Source organism: Sinocyclocheilus anshuiensis, unplaced genomic scaffold (genome assembly GCF_001515605.1).
Source record: "Sinocyclocheilus anshuiensis isolate Anshui unplaced genomic scaffold, SAMN03320099.WGS_v1.1 scaffold303, whole genome shotgun sequence".
Taxonomy (NCBI): Eukaryota; Metazoa; Chordata; class Actinopteri; order Cypriniformes; family Cyprinidae; genus Sinocyclocheilus; species Sinocyclocheilus anshuiensis.
The window spans coordinates 113,311-119,664 of NW_015549583.1; positions in this window are offsets into that span (position 1 = coordinate 113,311).

A 6,354-nucleotide genomic window follows, 5' to 3' on the forward strand; every position below is an offset into this window, starting at 1 on the left:
TTTGGACCTGCATCTATTCTGAGCTCAGACAGTTTCATTGTGATGTAGTTCCTGTGGCTTGAATGCATTTCTGAGTTATATTCTCTCTCTTTTTTTTTTTTTTTTTTTTTGTACAAAAGAGCAAAAGACAAAAGGATACTCTTTTTAAAAACAAACTATTGAGTTTTTCCCCTTAAATTGCATCAATTTTTTTTTTTTTTCTGTTTGTACAGAGAGAGCAAAAGACAAAAGGATACTCTTTTTAAAAACAAACTATTGAGTTTTTCCCCTTAAATTGCATCAAATGACAATGATAGTTTGGGGTCAGTATGATTTGTTTTCATTTTTGAAAGAAAACTCTTCTGCTCATCAAGGCTGCATTTATTTGATCAAAAATACAGTAAAAAATTTGAAATATACTACAATTTAAACAGTTGCTTTCTATGTGAATTTCTGTTCAAATGTAATTTATTTCTGTGATCAAAGCTGAATTTAAAAGTTTTAGAATTTTTATCACGTTAATGTAAAAAATCTTTTGTGATATAACTTGTGTTGGTTTGTTTACTGGTTTTTATTGTATTTGTAATACGTGTTTTTGCCATGAAAATAGCCTTTGATGCTGACATGGCATTACATACATGTATACTACTACTACTAATGATGGTGTCTTTGGGTTTAAGATCAACATTTCCCTCGTAAATTTTCATTGAGTTTGTAGTGCATTCTAGGATTGATTTAAGTCTTCGAGTTTGGCCAAAATGAGGTGATTTAAAAACACTGTAACTTTGCTGCCTGTGTTGTTTGAAACATCAGGAGTGTTGTCTATGTCTATGCAGCTGTCATGGCTTTGGAACAGAGCTGTTGAAGTCCAGACACACCTGAAGCGATCACAACACTCTTGTGTCTGATTTTTATCACGTTAATGTAAAAAATCTTGTGTGATATAACTTGTGTTGGTTTGTTTACTGGTTTTTATTGTTTTTGTAATACGTGTTTTTGCCATGAAAATAGCCTTTGATGCTGACATGGCATTACATACATGTATACTACTACTACTAATGATGGTGTCTTTGGGTTTAAGATCAACATTTCCCTCGTAAATTTTCATTGAGTTTGTAGTGCATTCTAGGATTGATTTAAGTCTTCGAGTTTGGCCAAAATGAGGTGATTTAAAAACACTGTAACTTTGCTGTCTGTGTTGTTTGAAACATCAGGAGTGTTGTCTATGTCTATGCAGCTGTCATGGCTTTGGAACAGAGCTGTTGAAGTCCAGACACACCTGAAGCGATCACAACACTCTTGTGTCTGTGTGTTCCAGCATTAGTATCTATCAGTGCTTTGAGGCGTTTTACTCACTTTAGCGTGACACAGTTGTGTGATCACCTTCATGGCTGCTCACAGTACCACACCAGCTATTCCCCAGTCATCTCCAGCTGAGCAACAGCAGATTAGACGACTCCATCTGCAGCAATTACAGGAATGAGATGCATTTCATGGCAATTTGAGCATTTCGGTGGTCCTCCACCTCTCTAGGATGAGGCCCGCTGAGGTTCCTGGGCCGATAAACATGCAACGTACAGGCTCTGTTCTTTAATAGTTGATGATGTTGGAGATCAGGGTGAAGATAGTCTGGTGTGTCATTGTCTTTCACCTGTTAATGTGATGTTGGAAATGTTCAGCAGGCTATGAAGAGAGTGTTACGCTCATTTTATCACCCATAAATAAACATCAAGAACCAAGGTTTAATTTTTTATGAAGGTGATCATGCGGCTCAGTCTCGTAACCCTTCCTAATCTTCACGCTATACAACCTAAAAGCGGTCAAGCTGTCCCAGCGGAGCGTTTCAGTCGTCCGGCGAGCGATTTCGGTGGAGACTCGACCAGAAATAGGAAGAGGGGAAGACGAGTGAAGATGTAATTTGAAGGTGCTGTGCAACAAAGGCTCCTTTTTCTTCAGACAAAGCCTTTCAGCAGTGCTACCCACCTCTACCCACAATGCACTAAGTGGATGATTAAAAAGAAATGGAGGGTTTTACTGCGGGGTATGCGTGGCCTCCCTGGAGTCCCTGGAGCCGCTGGAGCGCGGAGCTACAGCTGTCCTCCAAACAATCCCGACATTCTTTATTTATTTCTTATGAAATATTGATGCATGTTAGGAAAGGTTTAAAATAATGTGTCTAGCCTCCTCTGGCCCGGCCACGCTGTTTTCTAATGCATAAATAATTCCGGGCCTTCGGACAGAGAGCCGCACATTAGGTGGGGATGTAGCCGATGTATCACATTCTTTCTGCCTGAGAGCCAAAGCGGCCGCTCGTAATTTCCTACATTTATACAATCGCTTAATAATTGATGGACAAATTTAGGGACTAAAACGCCAACACAATATGACTTTATGTCACAGGGTTAGTCCCTGCAGATCGGGGTTCCAGGCCGGCGCAGAATCTGCTTTTTGATTTTTGATTTCCGCGTCCTGCCCTTGATGAGGTCTGGCTGTGCATGGCTGGAGATAAGCGGCGCTTTAGCCCATTATAAGGCAATGGGGAAATGTTTTGTTTCTGAACACAAATGGGTTTTTCACACTGACATGAACCCGGTTTGATTGCCTGGCCGACGCACAGATGTGATGGGGCGACCTCTCACTTTCTCATCTTAATATCGAGTGTGATGTACAATTATGCCCGCAATTGTCAGCCAGATCTGTTTGCCTGATTCGGGACCAAAGGCAGTGAGGGCCACGTGGCAATTTCGCTCTCAGTGCTTCAATTAATGTACAGCTGCTCGGACGGTGCAGGTACAGTTCGCAATGGTGCGACGCCATCCTGACACGGCTGCCAACTTGAAATAAAAGAGGCCATTTAGCCGACAGAGTTTTTAAAATGCTCCGGGCGCGATTGAAATGGCAGCGCTAATGCTCAAAATGACATTTCGGTCTAATAAGGTGAGAGGAAATCCTCCGGACTGGATGCAAAGCGAGTGTAAAGATGAAGGAATTTTCCATTTAACCTCTAATGATCCAGAAGAATGCGAGAGTGGTCGGTGCGAGACGTTTGTATCGACTGTCACACCTGAGAGACTGAGCTTCCGTCTTGATGACTCTGCGCATTGATTTTGGAGTTGGAGGTTGCCTGTGCTAATGTTCCCTCTTTTTCTTTCCCCTCCTGGGGCGCCACAGACTCACTCGAAGGCGTTACGCTAAATACAGGCTATAGCTTTAGCTCGGCGACAAGTTTGGTGCTTTTTGTGGCTAATGAGAGATTATGGTGGATTGATGGATCAATTTTGCTTTTTTCATTTTCAGAGCAGCAATATTAAAGTAATGTAACTGTTACACAAAAACTGCTGCAAGGAATTGTAGCTTTGGCAATATGGTGCATTTTCTTTCTTTCTTTCTTTCTTTCTTTCCAAACAATCCCGACATTCTTTATTTATTTCTTATGAAATATTGATGCATGTTAGGAAAGGTTTAAAATAATGTGTCTAGCCTCCTCTGGCCCGGCCACGCTGTTTTCTAATGCATAAATAATTCCGGGCCTTCGGACAGAGAGCCGCACATTAGGTGGGGATGTAGCCGATGTATCACATTCTTTCTGCCTGAGAGCCAAAGCGGCCGCTCGTAATTTCCTACATTTATACAATCGCTTAATAATTGATGGACAAATTTAGGGACTAAAACGCCAACACAATATGACTTTATGTCACAGGGTTAGTCCCTGCAGATCGGGGTTCCAGGCCGGCGCAGAATCTGCTTTTTGATTTTTGATTTCCGCGTCCTGCCCTTGATGAGGTCTGGCTGTGCATGGCTGGAGATAAGCGGCGCTTTAGCCCATTATAAGGCAATGGGGAAATGTTTTGTTTCTGAACACAAATGGGTTTTTCACACAGACATGAACCCGGTTTGATTGCCTGGCCGACGCACAGATGTGATGGGGCGACCTCTCACTTTCTCATCTTAATATCGAGTGTGATGTACAATTATGCCCGCAATTGTCAGCCAGATCTGTTTGCCTGATTCGGGACCAAAGGCAGTGAGGGCCACGTGGCAATTTCGCTCTCAGTGCTTCAATTAATGTACAGCTGCTCGGACGGTGCAGGTACAGTTCGCAATGGTGCGACGCCATCCTGACACGGCTGCCAACTTGAAATAAAAGAGGCCATTTAGCCGACAGAGTTTTTAAAATGCTCCGGGCGCGATTGAAATGGCAGCGCTAATGCTCAAAATGACATTTCGGTCTAATAAGGTGAGAGGAAATCCTCCGGACTGGATGCAAAGCGAGTGTAAAGATGAAGGAATTTTCCATTTAACCTCTAATGATCCAGAAGAATGCGAGAGTGGTCGGTGCGAGACGTTTGTATCGACTGTCACACCTGAGAGACTGAGCTTCCGTCTTGATGACTCTGCGCATTGATTTTGGAGTTGGAGGTTGCCTGTGCTAATGTTCCCTCTTTTTCTTTCCCCTCCTGGGGCGCCACAGACTCACTCGAAGGCGTTACGCTAAATACAGGCTATAGCTTTAGCTCGGCGACAAGTTTGGTGCTTTTTGTGGCTAATGAGAGATTATGGTGGATTGATGGATCAATTTTGCTTTTTTCATTTTCAGAGCAGCAATATTAAAGTAATGTAACTGTTACACAAAAACTGCTGCAAGGAATTGTAGCTTTGGCAATATGGTGCATTTTCTTTCTTTCTTTCTTTCTTTCTTTCTTTCTTTAAATGCCGTTCAAGCTTGTAAATAAATATAAATACACTTTTTTCGTAAAAAATAGTGTTAAAATGCATTTTACTCTTAATGTTATTCTTATTACATGCTATGTGCATTATAGCTTTTGCAATATGGTCAAGTTTTTTTAAATATTTTTTTATTATTAATGGCATTTAAGGCTGTAAATAAATAACAATAAAGGTGTTAATAAAAATAGATGGTTAAAATCCATTATCACTACTAGTGATAATGGATTGTAATACTATTACTACATGTTATATGAGTTTTAATATTAGTTTGACATTTAAAGATTTTTGATGAGGTTACATTTTCAAAAATTCAAGGTAACAGCTGGTATTGATTTTTGGCATTGTGGTTTAGAAATGTAATCGCCTTTGGCGGCAGCGTGTCAATTAGTGCATGTGACAATCTTTAAGGGCCAATGAATAAAAAAATGAGTATAGCACCTTTGTACTTGAGAGGTCGACATTCTCTGGCATATCCTTTGGGTTTTACTCAAGACCTTTCCATAAACAGAGATGACCTCAGGACCCTGACTGACCTCTTCAGATCAATGACAGCTTCTCCTCTTCTCTCAGAGCTGCCTGTGTAAAAATAGCGCTGGAGGCAGAGTTGGCCATTTTCAGTTGTGAGCGCTCTTACAAATCAGCTGACCAATCTTTATGATGACCATCCACAGCTGCACACACACACACACACACACACACACATACAGGACACTGAATAAAGCTCGATGAGCCCAACCTGCAACCCATCGTTTCTAACCATGATTAATCTGATAAATAATAAATATATCAATCTAGCCTTCAGACAAGGACACATTTTTAACAGCAGGAAGGCACAAGACCCCCTTCAACTGCTGCCTGTAGCTGCAGAATTAATTATTTAATGATTCATTTTTGGGGAAATGAGAAAAGTTTTGATTAATGCTGTCCGGTCTCGGTTGTGTGTTGTTTGATATATGTCAAACGCATCAGCCTTCCTTCCCCTGGTCTTCAGGCACACACCTCGTCGTCACATGCAATTTTTTTTCCACGCTCTAAAAAAGCCTACAGGCACTTGACACTGGGATCAGATGTTGATCATCTCAGGATAAATTAAAGTAACAATTTCCAACACCTTGTGAACATGGTGGCTTTGAATAACCTCCATTCTGTCAGGGTTCACAAATGTTTGGTAATGGAAGCGTCCAGAACTGTATGTGCATATGAATTTTTCATCAGGTCAAATTCTCATCTGCTCTTCAGTGTTTGTTGAACAGAATTGTGTCAACCGTTTCTTTCTAAGTTATTCCTCTGAGCAGATTGAAATGTAAATTCTGCTTCCTTAAAGGTTTGCACACGTGTGCCCTTGTACAAATGTAACACATTTCCTACAATAAATTGCACTTAATCATAAATATGCGGAAGCTGTTTTCAGGATAAATAAATGCACAATTTATTTGGAATATATAAACTCGCCTTCTTTTCCATGGTAGAAATGGGCTTCCTTATAAATGCAATAATTGCTAAATTATGTTGAGAAATTATTATTATCATTAGTACTAAAATTATTGGCATTATTATTTATAATAATAATAAATGCCATTATGGCTATTTGTTTGCAAAAGCCTCAACTGAATGCAACAAGAAGACAATTCAAGATGCACCCTCAAA